Source organism: Hemitrygon akajei, chromosome 8 (assembly GCF_048418815.1).
Source record: "Hemitrygon akajei chromosome 8, sHemAka1.3, whole genome shotgun sequence".
Taxonomy (NCBI): Eukaryota; Metazoa; Chordata; class Chondrichthyes; order Myliobatiformes; family Dasyatidae; genus Hemitrygon; species Hemitrygon akajei.
The window spans coordinates 15,443,477-15,457,776 of NC_133131.1; the positions used below are offsets into that span (position 1 = coordinate 15,443,477).

The 14,300-nt window shown below is 41.9% G+C and overlaps 1 protein-coding gene across 6 annotated transcripts in view; it reads left to right on the top strand.

The window, feature by feature from the left end:
* The window catches only part of LOC140731666 (rap1 GTPase-activating protein 2-like), a 492,373-nt gene that overhangs the window by 225,984 nt on the left and 252,089 nt on the right, over positions 1-14,300 (top strand). The window lies entirely within an intron of this gene.

Consider the following 14,300-nt stretch of genomic DNA (forward strand, 5'->3'; position numbering starts at 1 on the left):
CCTGAATTTCCGTGAAGGTTTTCCTGACCTCTTACCATAACTCTGGGCGAACATAAATAGAAAGGGCCAGGAATAAAAATTACACAGATAGATGAAAGTACATGAATGGTTAAAAACACGTTTGCACCATTTCCCCCAGAGTCTGCTGTGAAAGTTAAAGATAAAGGTCAGGAGAACCTCAACTGAGCCTTTTCACGTTTTCTACTTAGTGTTCTGTCTGTGCAGAAGCACATGATTTTCTCCTTGTGCCTTTGTTTAAATATTAGGCAGCATAACCTGAATTGGATATTGTGATGGAGCAACTCAGAATCTGGGCAAAATTATATGAAATAGGAAAAATGACCTGAAGTCCTCCCCAGGTTATGAACATACTGTTATAACGTGAACAAAGTCACCAGAGACATGAAGCTAGTGGATACAGAAGTGTTTTATTCAACAGAGTTGAGACACTCTTGGAGGAAGAGTGTCGATATTACATGATATTTTTATATGCTAAAGTTCGAAGGTAACAGCGGGACAATTCTATAGTTACAAAGTATTTGTGTTGCTTTCTTTGAACACATCTCCTTCTTCGTACCCACACTCCAGACACCCAAAATGAATGTTAATCAGCATTGTCTGATCCAGTGCACAGCTCCAGGAAGATTACTATTCAGGGCTGCATTTTGAATTCAATCTACAATCCTCATTCAAATCTGAAGAAAGGCTGCAGTTGAATTGAATATTTGTTATATAACCTGACTCCAGAATGCACCCTAGCACACACAAATGAGTGGCTAGGAGTCGGGCAGGAAGGATTTATCAACTGTTGCAGGGCTTTGGGCATCTTCTGCCATGTGGGATCTCGGTTCGCAGCTACATTTTTGACTTGTGAACTGTTCTGGCTTTTAGGCATTGAGCTGTGCCCCGAACCACTCGGTAATGATCAAGTCTTTGATACTAAGGCTCAAAGTGCTGCAGGATTTATGCCTGAATTCAGGAAGAGCTCATTGGTGGTGTGTGGCATCGTGATGCCTTGCCCAGTAGTAAACATACTGCAGCTTCTCATCACCCACTGGGCAGCAGCAGAGTTGTGGAAACATTGCAGACATGTTCAGAAGACCCAGAGAGAAGTGAAGATGCCTGTCACAGTTCATTGTGTTTCTAAGCTGCCTATAAGACAGACATTCATTAAATAACAGCTGTACTTTTATAATTAAGAAGTAATTTTAATTTAGTGTTAGTTTCATCACTGCAGTCCTTGTAAAAGGGAATTTGCACTGGGTTTACATTTACTATAGACTGAATTACCTGGTTTCCATCTCTGTCCATGCTGTAAAGCTCCTCCTGCTGATTGAGTTTGGCTGTGAGACTTGGTAGCACTGCATTAAATTGATAGTGGATTACATTGTGTGTTTTGAGCAAAAAAAAAGAAAAGCTTTGCGGTAGATGGAGGGTGAAATACTTCTACTTGTGGAAAGACCAAAATGTACATTTCCATTGGATTCATTAAGAATTCCCAGAGTGCCGCTACGATATTCTAGGGATAGGAGATGAGGTCAAGTAGGTTGACGTAGAAGATCAGCCATGGTAGAAGAAAGTGGAGGAGCCAAATGGCTGACACCCATTTCTTTTGCTCAGGGTTTTAGGTTAGAATGTGGAACTGGGTATGACTACATAGCCCAGATGTGTTTAAAGGTACATTTGTGGGAGTAAGCGATGTTAAATCTTGTCACTTGTGCGGCTAATATGGCCCTGGACAGCAATGATAGTTTTACATTTTGATGTTTACTCTGGAAGGCAGTGTGCATCACAACCTCTGCATATTTGTGGATCATGTATAGAGTCATTAATAAATAATGAATGCTAGAAACAATCAGAATCAGGTTTATTATCACCAGCATGTGCTGTGAAATTTGTTAACTTAGCAGCAGCAGTTCAATGCGATGCATAATCTAGCAGAGAAAAAAGATAATAAATAATAATAAATAAAATACAATAGCTGCAGGTCAAGCAGCATCTGTGGAAAGAGACACACAGAGTCTCTGTGCCAAGTGCCAGAATGCCAGTGCATCTGTTTCCCTTTATGTCCTGCAGAGTGCCCTTGATGACCACTGACCAACAATGGAGAGTTTTTGTGTGTTTCATTTGCGCAGTAAGAATCCTCATCGGTCCTGCAGTTGTGGACGTGTTTTGGAGATTCCTGTAGCATACACAGCCACTCTTCTCCATTGCCAAGTCATGAGAAATGTCATTATTACTATGAGCAAATAATGGCCCTCAATCTCCTGGACTTCATAGCAACTGCTAATATGATTGAGTTGGACAGTGTACAGTGTGAGGACGCTTGAGAGGAACATAAACACAGCCCCAGACCAATTGGGCAGAAAATTACTTTGCTGGAAGTTCTGTTGAATCCCACGTAAAAAAAAAATCTGAATCAAAGGTCCATCTCCAGTGATAGTACATTGGGTGTTTCAGGGCTACAGGGAATAGCTCGTTAAACTTAATGAGATCAGGACAGAAATTTTACCTCAGTGCTGATTCCTGTACAAACTCCAAAATTCCATTAAGATTCAAATATCTACATGTCGCTGTCTTGAATTTACTCAGTGACTGAGCCCCCATGGCCCCCTCCTCCGACTAGAGGATTCCAAATATATGCCACACATTGGGTGAAGAAATTTCTTTTCACCTCTATTATGAATAGGGAACCCCTTAGCTTGAATCTGTGACCTCTGAACCTGGATACCCCAGCCACTTTCCCTGTCAAATCCCATGATCATTCAGAGTTCTGGATCTGCCACCCTGATTTCCTATTTATCTAAAATTTAGGGGACTTGGACCTTCGGTGATGGAACATGAGGCACTGAGCATCTTAAACAAGCCATGTTTTTGTTAGGTATCAATGGAGGCAACGGCAGATTTCCCCAGTCCTCCTCCAGTGGACTTGGCAGAAGGAGTAGATTTATTAGGATGTTATTACTTTTACGTACAGGATTGCAGACTGTCCTCACCAACCCACCACTGATTTCAATACATGAGGCAGTCTGTTCTTCTGCCAGCACCCCCTATTGTTATAGCCGGGGTAGTAATGGGGATAAGCTCCTGCTACCTATTAAATGTTCCCAATGGCGTTCACCTCCAATAGACTCTGACAACTAAGTCCAGCTCCTGGCCTTCACGTGTGGCTTAGCTACTAAGCCCAACGGAACCATTTCTACTGACAGGGGAAGGGGCAAAGGTGGGTTACTGGCTCCTTAAAATCCATCATTTCAGGCAAATGTGGCTCATCAGCCGTGGTTGGCTGTTCATCGGGGAGAAGGAAAACTCTGATCTCAAACCTCCACTGCCTAGCGGCTATCCCACTCATAGGGGAGTAAACCCCAAACAAAATATCCAAAGTAGGAACCCCTAAGGCAGTCTGACGTTGAGTTCAACACTAATTGGCAACTTCTGTGATGCTGCTGGTGTCAAACTGTATCGGTCTCTGCCTTTCCTCTGGGTTCGTCAGATGGGTGGAGAGAGGGAGCTGCTACAAGGGCAACAGCTTGCTTTCCATACTGTACTGCCCTGGCTTGCACATCTAGACAACTAGAATGCAGCATCCATGGTCAATCCTGACCTACAGAAGCCTATTATCTCTATTGTCCAAAACCTGGCAGCTTGATAGGAATGCCATTTACCTCTCTCTTCTGTGTGGAAGCCACTGATCTCATGGTGACGTTGCACTCCAGAGTCTCGGTGCCAAGTACCAGATTTGCCAATGCATCTCCTTCCCTTTAGATCATTTGTCCTTTCTCATCTCCATGGCCTGTGCGTCCCAACCTGCGTGGCAGCCACATTCCAGGCCTGAGTGGAAGGCATGTTCCCCATCTCAACCCATCAACTGGTAAGGTCCAAAGGGTGTCAGAGATATTTTACGGGGAGATCTTGAGAAACGAATTCACTCAGAGAGTTTTTGGGACCAACCCACTGCCCCCATCAACCATCTGCAGCTTTTCTTTAATACATAACTGTTATTCATTAAACAGATCATTGTGACTTGAAGCTTGCCCCCGAAGGAGTAAATTTCAGGGGGGTAAAAGTTGCAGATGCATGGAGAAAAAGAGCAATTTGGACACCAATTATTTTGATTGAAGTTTAGCTTATGTCTGATGGGCCAAATGGTCTCATTCTATACAGCATGTTTCAGTCTGGAGTCAAGTTGTTCTCTTCCTGAAAGGTTTCTTGCATTTGAAATGAGTCTGAGCTTGATTAGTACTGGACTAAACTGAAAGCAAAGTCTATTAATATCTATAACATTCATATGAAAACCTCTGTGGAAGTGAGAATCCTATTTATATCAGCAGGGTGGTACAGTGGGTGAATGCACTGTCCTTTCACTTCTGAGATCCAGCTCATGCAGTATGGGTGGGTTTGCAATCTCCACCCAAAGGAACGCAGGGTAAACGCTCAGTACAATAGCCTAGCGGTTAGCGTAATGCTATTATAGCTCGGGCTGTTCCGGAATTGGGAGTTCAATTCCAGCACCGTCTGTCAGGAGCTTATACGTTACCGTGAACTGTGTGTATTTCCCCTGGGTGCTCACATTTTCTCCCACAGTCTAAAGGTTAGTAGGTTAATTAGTCATTGTGAATTGACCCTGTGATTAGACTAGAGTTTAAAGGTGGGTTGTTGGACGATGCGACTTGTCGGGCCGGAAAGGCCTGTTCTGCGCTGTTCCTCTATTTAAAAAAATCACTAAACTGCAATGTTGGTGCTCTCCAGCCATTTTGCAATGTGAAAATCTGAACTTGCCTCACTTGGAAAATGCTATAGAATATATTGAAGTGTGACATGGAACCGACGAGCAGACATTAAAGTATGCAGTTACGTCCAAAGTGTAGCATGAGTCTAGTTTACACAGTATTTGACCATGGCACTGAGTGTCAATGCAACAATAGCCCAGCAACAGCAATAACATAGAAGTGCCTATTTCAACTTTCTTTTCTGATTAGTCTTAATGAATGGATTTTCCAGAGAACCATTTGTTAAAAGCTTTTGCAAAAATTGTAATATCTATCCACTCCTCTAAATCTTCAAAGCTACTGAGATGTTTGGTGTACCCTCTTCAATCAATGCTGACTAATTCTTATTAAGCTTTTCCTATCACAGGCTGCACCTTGGGACAGATTGCATCGTTTAATGTGTTATTAATGTTAGACTAACGGATTAGCAGTTACCTTGGTTGGAGTTACTGTGCTTTTCGACTGCAGCATCGCAGCCCTCTTCAGTAGTTCATGATAGTATCTAGCATTTCCCTGCCCTCTCCCAGTTCCATTTACGCAATGTACAGAGTCTGTTTACATAGAACAAAGTATATTTCCACAGAAAACAGTATATTTACTCAGCAAGCAAATAATAAAATCTATTCAGACAATTAATGCATAACAGCGGGCAGTCTACTTGCTGGGAAAAAGGCCCTCACTGAAACCAAAGCAGAATCTCTCAATAAGGTTGAATAGCATGTAGCGTAGCAGTTAGCACATTGCTTTGCGGCTTCAGCCGGCAATCAGTGATCGGGGTTCAATTTCCACTGCTGTCAGTGAGGAATGAATACATTCTCCCTGCAACCACGTGGGTTTCCTCTCGGTTTCCCCACACATTCCAAAGACACACGATTAGGGCTAATGAGCTCTTGTCAGGCTAGGCTGGTGCTGGAAGCACTTGTGGGCTGCCCCCAACACATCCTTGGTCTGTGTTGGTCATTGACATGAGCAACATATGTTTCTATATTTCAGTGTAGAGTACATGTGACAAATAAAGTTAATATTTAATCTTCAGATCTTTTCATCTTTAACATCTTGCTGACTCTCTTCCCAGCAACCCTCACCTGGGAGAGGGTCTTTTTTAATGTAGCTAATCAACCAAACATTCCCAACAATTAAGGAAACGTGGAAGATTGATATGGTTTTATATTCACTTTCCCAGGACACCCTGTGTGTGTTGGTCGTTGACACAAAATAACACATTTCACATAATATGTTTTGTTGTATATGTGACAAATAAAGTTAACTTCTTCATTATTTCCCCTGCAAAATTAATCAGAATTAGGTTTATTGTCACTGACATATGTTGTGCAATTTGTTCTTTTGTGGCCAGTGTACAGTGCAATACATAAAATATTCAAAGATTCAAAGTGCATTTAATATCAAAGAACATATAACTTATACAGCCTTGAAATTTGGCTGCTTACGGGCAGCCACAAAGCAAGAAACCTGGAAGAACCTGCTATAAATGATAAACAGAGATACATTAAAAAATGAAATAAGTAGTGCAAAAAGAGAGAAAAAAATAGAGTGCAAAAAAGTGTTCATGGGTGAGTTCATTGTCCATTAAGAAATCTGGTGGTGGAGGGGAAGAAGCTGTTCCTAAAGTGTTGAGTGTGTATCTTTAAGTTTGTGTACCTAATGGTACAGTTTTGGTCCCCTAATCTGACGAAAGACATTCTTGCCATAGAGGGAGTACAGAGAAGGTTCACCAGATTGATTCCTGGGATGGCAGGACTTTCATATGAAGAAAGACTGGATCGACTAGGCTTATACTCACTGGAATTTAGAAGATTGAGGGGGGATCTTATTGAAACATATAAAATTCTAAAGGGATTGGACAGGCTAGATGCAGGAAGATTGTTTCCGATGTTGGGGAAGTCCAGAACAAGGGGTCACAGTTTAAGGATAAAGGGGAAGCCTTTTAGGACCGAGATGAGGAAAAACTTCTTCACACAGAGAGTGGTGAATCTGTGGAATTCTCTGCCACAGGAAACAGTTGAGGCCGGTTCATTGGCTATATTTAAGAGGAAGTTAGATATGGCCCTTGTGGCTAAAGGGATCAGGGGGTATGGAGAGAAAGCAGGTACAGGGTTCTGAGTTGGATGATCAGCCATGATCATACTGAATGGCGGTGCAGGCTCGAAGGGCCAAATGGCCTACTCCTGCACCTATTTTCTATGTTTCTATGTTTCTACCTCCTCTCCAATGATAGAAATGAGAAGAGGACATGCCCTGGGTGATGGGGGTCCTTAATGATGGATGCTGCCTTAATGATACTCTGCTGGCTCCACAGCTTAATTGCCCTCCGAAGTGTAGCAAGTTCTTCAAGGGCAATTAGGGATAAATAATAAGGGTTGGCCTTGACAGTGACATCAACATACAATATGTGAGCCATTCAGCCCATTTATCCTTTGCACAAGTCTATTCCTATGTCACGTCCCATCTGTATATCTTTTTAAACCTGTCTCCTGCTGGTCATTATCTGACTTCCCATAAAACTAATCTATTTTGGCTTCCTTTGCTACTTGAGATAGGAAGTCCTGCCCTCTAAACATTCTTCGGGGTAGAACAGTCTTTTAGCTTTGCAGCATAACCATTTGCTCTTTCTGTTTCCAACTCTCCCAGGCCAACTTGTAAAAGCATAAATCTTGAAAACCCATGAATTCTTATCGAGGCCCCACATTCACCATAGCAACCAAGAAGTAATTGTGTTCTCTTACATTAGGTGTGCAACCCCCTGTTAAACAACCAATTAATTGTAATTTCCTAACACAAGTCACTGCAGGGATTTAGTATCAAACTGAATAAATAGCCACTCGCCATGACAGGTGTAATATTTTGTTTGATTTTGATAAATATTAACCTTCCTTTGCTACCTGCTTAATAGCAGCATACGGCCCACACCCTGTGAATAAAGTGGATGACCAGTGTAGATGATACCAAGTACATCAATTCTACTTTGAATTAATTGTTCTTCTTTTCATTATCTTGCACAGCAGATGGTATTAATTCGAAGGAAAATGTGGTACTGTGATGGAATTTTTAAAATGAACTGCAAAAACAACTACAAGGATGAAAAGGATTGTGAATCATTGTTGGACTGCAGCTTTACGTAAACAGCTGTTTGGTTAGGCCAACAGCTGCCAGATTTCTAGAGAGGATCTAAAAGCCAGGGTTTGCTTGATACTCACGTTGGCAGGTGCCAGGATTCTCTGCATATTTTCATGGAATTAGGGCAGTGTTCTTGAAACACAGTGAGCTCTTGGAACACCCTGCCAGTGGATGGTGGTAGAGGCAGATACATTAGGGCTATTTAAGAAACTCTTAGATAGGCACTTGAGGGGGGACTAATTCACTCAGAGGGTGGTGAGAGTGTGGAAGGAGCTGCCAGCAGATGTGGTAGATGTGGGTTCGATTTCAACACTTAAGAGAAATTTGATTATGTACATGGATGGGAGGGGTATAGTCCAGGTGTGGGTCAGTGGGAGAAGGCAGAGTAACGGTTTGGCACGGAATAGATACGTTGAAGGGCTTGTTACTGTGACATAGTGTTCGGTGATGCTCTGACTCTAATATCCATCCACGTTAGTGACCTGCAGCAAGAGCACTCATGAGCCCCCTCTACGCTGACAGCCAGTCCAATCAACTTGCTGCTTACTTTCTAGCAAGTCAAACCAGGATGTGGGTCCAGAGAGCACTTGGACAAGGACTGGGAATTAATTGAAGTGAAAATTAAATTCTTTATAGTTGACCCCATGAGGTGTCTTAGGTTCTACCCGACCAGGTTTAGGATCAGCATTTACCCCTCAACCATCAGACTCTTTAACCAAAGAGCTTCACTCAACTTCACTTGCCCCATCATTGAAATGTTCCCACAACCTGTGAACTCACTTTCAAGGACTCTTCATCTCATATTCTCAATATTTATTGCTTATTTATTTATTATTATTATTTCTTTATTTTTGTATTTGCACAGCTAGTTGTCTTCAGCACACTGGTTGATCACCCAAGTTGATGTGGTCTTTCATTGATTCTATTGTGGTTGTTATTCCATTATAGATTTATTAAGTATGCCCACAGAAAATGAATCTCAGGGTTGAATAAAGTGACATATATGTACTTTGATAATAAATTTACTTTGAATTTTGAACATTGAGGAACAGTTATTACCCTACAACATCAGGCTCCTGAACCGACTTGGAGGACTTCATTCATCACCACTCTGAATTGATTCTATGATCTATGCACTCACTTTCAGAGACTCTTTACAATACATATTTTCAGTATATTTTAAATATTTGCACAGTTTGTCATGTCTTACACATTTCTTGTTTTTCAGTGTTGGTTTATTATTAGTTTTCTGTAAATTTCTGCAAGAGAATAAATCACAAGGTAGTGTATGGTAACATATGAATGTTTTGATAATAAATTTACTTTGAACTTTGAATTTTTAAATGTTTCAGCTGTCATTCTGAATGTGGGTTCTGCTCAATCAAACAGAAAGCAACAACAGTTATGGGGGAGCCAGTCTTCCCCAATGGGATGCTTAATCCATCATTTCTTGTACCTATGACAAGATACAGAAATTCTGCATTTTCTGAAAGATTGTCCCTTCATCAAACTGAGGAGAAGGCTAAACTACTTGTAAAAGTAGAAAGTGATCACTTACAGAAATCTGTTCACCAAGTAATATTTTATTCTCGATCTATTAAATGGATATGGTATCTTGGCATGGTCATGATAGTCAGTAGGGCAGGAACACAAGTGTTGTGATGTTGGGGAGGTGTAAAATCCTATAACTCCACTGCTATCATCAAAAAACCCTAGTTCCTGTTTGTTTATTGGTGAGCCTAGATTGGCAGTGAATCAAACCAGTTTCCCTCAACATTATGCAGACTGCTGTGTCATCTGGCACCTGCTGAACAGACTTATCATTAGAGATGCCAACCCAAGGTTAACTCTCAGCAACTAATTGTACTTTGAATCAGCCCATTCTTTTCAATCTGTCGACTGTCTTGGAATAATTTGTTCTTAATTGAGTGACTTATTTTGCTGGTATCTATTCTGTTGTCACTTGTTCCCATTTATGCTTCAGGAAAGAAATGTTTCTTAGCCATACCATGAAGTGAAAAATTGATATTAAATTGCATTTATTATTTTAAGCAGCTTTTTATATTGTATGCATTTTTGCTTATCCTTCCTGTTAACTCACACTCTTAGAGATTTGGGACTTAATACTTCTGTACTCTGAAATGCAGGCTTGGCATTTTTGCGAGATCTGTTAGCGTGGTGCTCAAAGTGTGTGCTCAGCACTAAGTAAAAGCAGTTTTGTCTGCTGTCGATTACACAGATTATCTGGCTATTAGTTTATGTAAACTAGTACTGGAATTCAGAGTAACTAAGTGAGGATGTTCCTCTTTTCTATTCTGCCAGTACACATTCCAGCATTGTATTCTTTATAGGCAGCTGATACAAACAGTTGCACTGTAGGTGCACGTGAATCTTGAATCTGAGAACAATTTGCTTCAGCTCTGGCTCTGGTTTTCGACATGCTGAAATGACAGATGAAGCCTATGTGGGACTGGGGCAGATGGGGCAGGAGATGCCGTAAGGGTGGGTGACTTGTGAATTGGCGCATTCCTTCTCACATTTACGTTGGGCTCCCGATGCCTGTGAATAAGGTTCTCAATACTGCTCTGAATGAGCCTTCTCTACTTTCAATGAGGAAGGGCCAGAGATTTTTAAAAATCGGTAGGGATGCTGCAGTTTTTAAGACTTTCAGAGCAGACATTGAAGGGTTAAGGGCTGAATGGGGACTACTGGGACTATCGGAGAGGATGCTGTGGTCAGCATGAACCAGTTAGGCTGAAGGGCCTGTTTCCCTACTCAATTACTCTAGTAATTGCTGAGAGAGTATCTCACTCCATCCCCTACTCAGGCAAGATCTCAAAATTCCTCTTCAGATCCTGTAAGTTTCTTGCCCCACTCCCTCAACATAGGCCCTCTAGTCTTAGAACCCAAAATTCATTGGTTCGCTTTTATTGTCCTTATCTGATGATACTCCCCTGAGATACTATGGTATGTGTTATTAAAGAAGTGTGATATGAAAACATATTGTTATGTTCTTATCTCATGATGTAATGTATCATTTTTATTCTGTGCATAGATTCTTAATCCTCTTTTGTTGTTAAACCTACTTGTAAGGCAGTCTGTATTCTAAGGGATTCATGGCCAGCTTCCACCATGGGTCCTAAAGTGGATGAGATCAATATGGGAACCATAGTCTGTTCCATAAATGAAGTAAGAGGTGCTTGAGAGGACTGAGCATGTGGCTTCGGGCTCCTATACTTCCCCATGATAGTAGCAGTGAGAAGGCAGAATGATCTGTATGGTGGGTGTCCTTAATGATGGATGCCATCTTCTTCAGGCACTGGCCTTTGAAAATGTTCTCAGTGGTGAGGAGGCTTGTACCCATGAGTTTACAACTCTCTGCAGTTTTTTACAATCCTCTGCATTGGTGCCATCATACAGCAACCAGTCAGAATCCTCTCCGTGGTACCTCTGTAGAAATTTGCTCGAGTCTTTGGTGACATACCAAATCCCCTCAAGCTCCTAATGAAGTCTAGACTCTGGAGTGGCATCTTCATAACTGTGTCAGTATGTTGGGCCGAGGAGAGATCATCAGAGATGGGTCACCCAGGAATTTGAAGCTGCTTGCCCTTTCCACTGTGGATCCCTTGATGAGAGTTGCTGTGTGTTTCTGTCAGCTCTCACCTACACTATCGCTGCAATGGTCTATTCTTTCCTGTCCATTTAGTTCCTCCTTCAAGGCAGTCATTCTGTTCCATTCAACCACTCCATATGATTCTTCTGCCTAATTGTACAGGCACATGGACTTGCTGGCAAGACCTGGCATCCAATGTGCTCTCCTGATTGAACTGATTTCCTTGCTGGGCCAGTTTGGAAAAGTGTTTAGAGCTGTTGGCCTGGACCCGCATATAAGGCAGAGCAGGTGAGGATGGAAGAATGAAAATCAGGCTTGTTATTACTGACATAAGTCGTGAAATTTTTTGCGTCAGCAGTATAGTGCAATACATAAAAATTAACTAAATTACTATAAAAATATATATTTAAAGAATCAATAGAAAGAGCAAAATAGTGAGGTGGAACTGTTGGACCATTCAGAAATTTGGTAGCAGAAGGGAAGAAGCTGTTCTCTGAAGGACATTAAAAAGTAGATAGGAAACATTGTACTCAAGAGATCATGCAGATGCTGGAAATCCAAAATACCAGAGGAACTCAAGAAATCAGGCAGCACCTATGGAAAGGAATGAAGGTTCGACGTTTCAGGCTGAGCCCCTTCGTCAGGACACCGTAGATGCTCCCTGACCTGCTGAGTTCCTCCAGCATTTTGTGTGTATTACCTGCATTATTTTCTGGATGTGTGACCAAATCTTGTATCTATGGTATTTCTACTTTATCAGCCTATCACCACTTTAAGGAGCTCTTTTGGGTCACCACCTGACCTAAGCCTCGGTAAGGTGCCACGGTAGCGTGGTGGTTACCATGAAGCTACTACAGCTCGGAGTGTTGGAGTTTGGAGTTCAATCCCACCTTTCTCTGTGAGGAATCTCTGCACGTCCTCATCTGGCCTGTCTCAGATGAGCTGCGAAATTACCTAGAAAGCAGCTGAAATGTGTTAAGAGTCTGCAGCATAATTTCTTATTGGCTTTGTCTAATTAGCACTATGGCTGTGGGTAAGATATCACCAGCAAACCGGGAATAAGTTCAAAGCGCTTGGCAGAGGCTGCAGAGGAATCAAGTAGATCCCCAGCCCGTTCCCGGAGCAGCCCGTTTCCAGGGCAGCTGGAGAAGTCCCATTGAACCACAACAAGGTGCCAATGAGAAAGTTAGACTCGGAGATTTAGCTCGTCCTAACTCTCTTCATTGAGACTGGGCAGTGGGGCTTTCTCTTCTCAGCGGTATTGGCAGCTACCCTTGGGTATAATAAACACAATTAGAAGCACAATCCTGATGAAGAGTCTCAGCCCTAGGCATTGACTGTTTATTCCTTTCCGTAGATACTACCTGACCTGCTGAGTGCCTCCAGCATTTTGTTTATGTTACTCTAAACACAATCACAGAAAGGTACAAACATTTGGCTTTCTTACTAATTGCTTAATTCAAGCCACTTGTAAAACATTGAATTATACATTTATGAAATGGTACCACTTAAAGTGAATTCACTGATCCCTCCTATAAAACGACACTGCATTATGACTGCTGTTTGCTGATCAGTGCAGATAGCTCTAAGGTCTAAAAGCTAAATACCACACTGGCTGGAATTAAAAACAGAAAAAAGAAGAAACTGCTCAGTAGGTCAGGTAGCATCATTGGAGGGAGAAATGGAGTCAATGCTTCAGATCAATTGAAACAGCATGTTTCAGATTCGGAGTAATTTCAAGAATCTGAAGGGCTCTCTCCACGGACACTGCCTATCCTGCTGAGTATTTCTGACAACGTCTGTTCAATTTCGGCTCTCATTTGTACCTGTACTTACAGTAACTGTCCAGGCAGCACACACGAAATGCCGGAGGGACTCAGCATGTCAGACAGTAGCTGTGGAGGGAAATTACCAGTCAACACTTTGGGCTGAGATCCTTCTTCAGGACTGAAACACCTCGACCAAAATGTTTATTCCCCTCCATAGATGCTGCCTGACCTGCTGAGCTCCTCCAGCATTTTGTGCGTGTTGCTCATGAATTTCCAGTACCTTCAGAAGCTCTAGTGTCTTAACTGCCTGGAAATGTGCAAGTTAGGTTTAATCTCACCTCGCTGTGTGAGGCTAATTAAAAGGGATCCTTTTAAATTCATATTTTACCTACTCGGGGCCAGTGAACCAATATTGTTCTCAGTTGCCACTCTTTCCCTAGAATTCCACCCCAGATACAGTGTTCATGGAGAGGATGTTTCCTGTAGTGGGGAAGTCTAGGCCCTGAGAGCACAGCCTCAGAACAGAAGGATGACTCTTTAGAACAGAAATTAGGAGGAATTTCTGTAGCCAGAAGGAGATGAACCTGTTAAATTCATGGCCATAGATGGATGTGGAGGCTAAGTAATTGGGTATATTTAAAGCAGGGATTGATAGGTTCTTAATTAGTAAGGGCATCAAAGGTGAGAAGGCAGGAGAATGGGGGTTGAAAGGAATAATAAGTCAGCCATAATGGAATGGCGGAACAGACTCAAAGGGCTGAATGGCCTAATTCTGTTCATATGTCTTATGGTCTTACTTCACATATTCTTTGGGGAAGTTCTTCCTTGATTGCTTGAACATGCATTCATGTATCAGCCACTGGTTATACTGTATGTGTCTCTCTGCATATGGTTTCCTGTAAATAAAAGTATGTGTTTGGAGGTGATTACTGCAGCACCTGATGTTCTTGCACACATATATCCATGACAACCAAAGACTTTCATTTTGCTTAAGTAGTCCTTATCAGGCAGGAA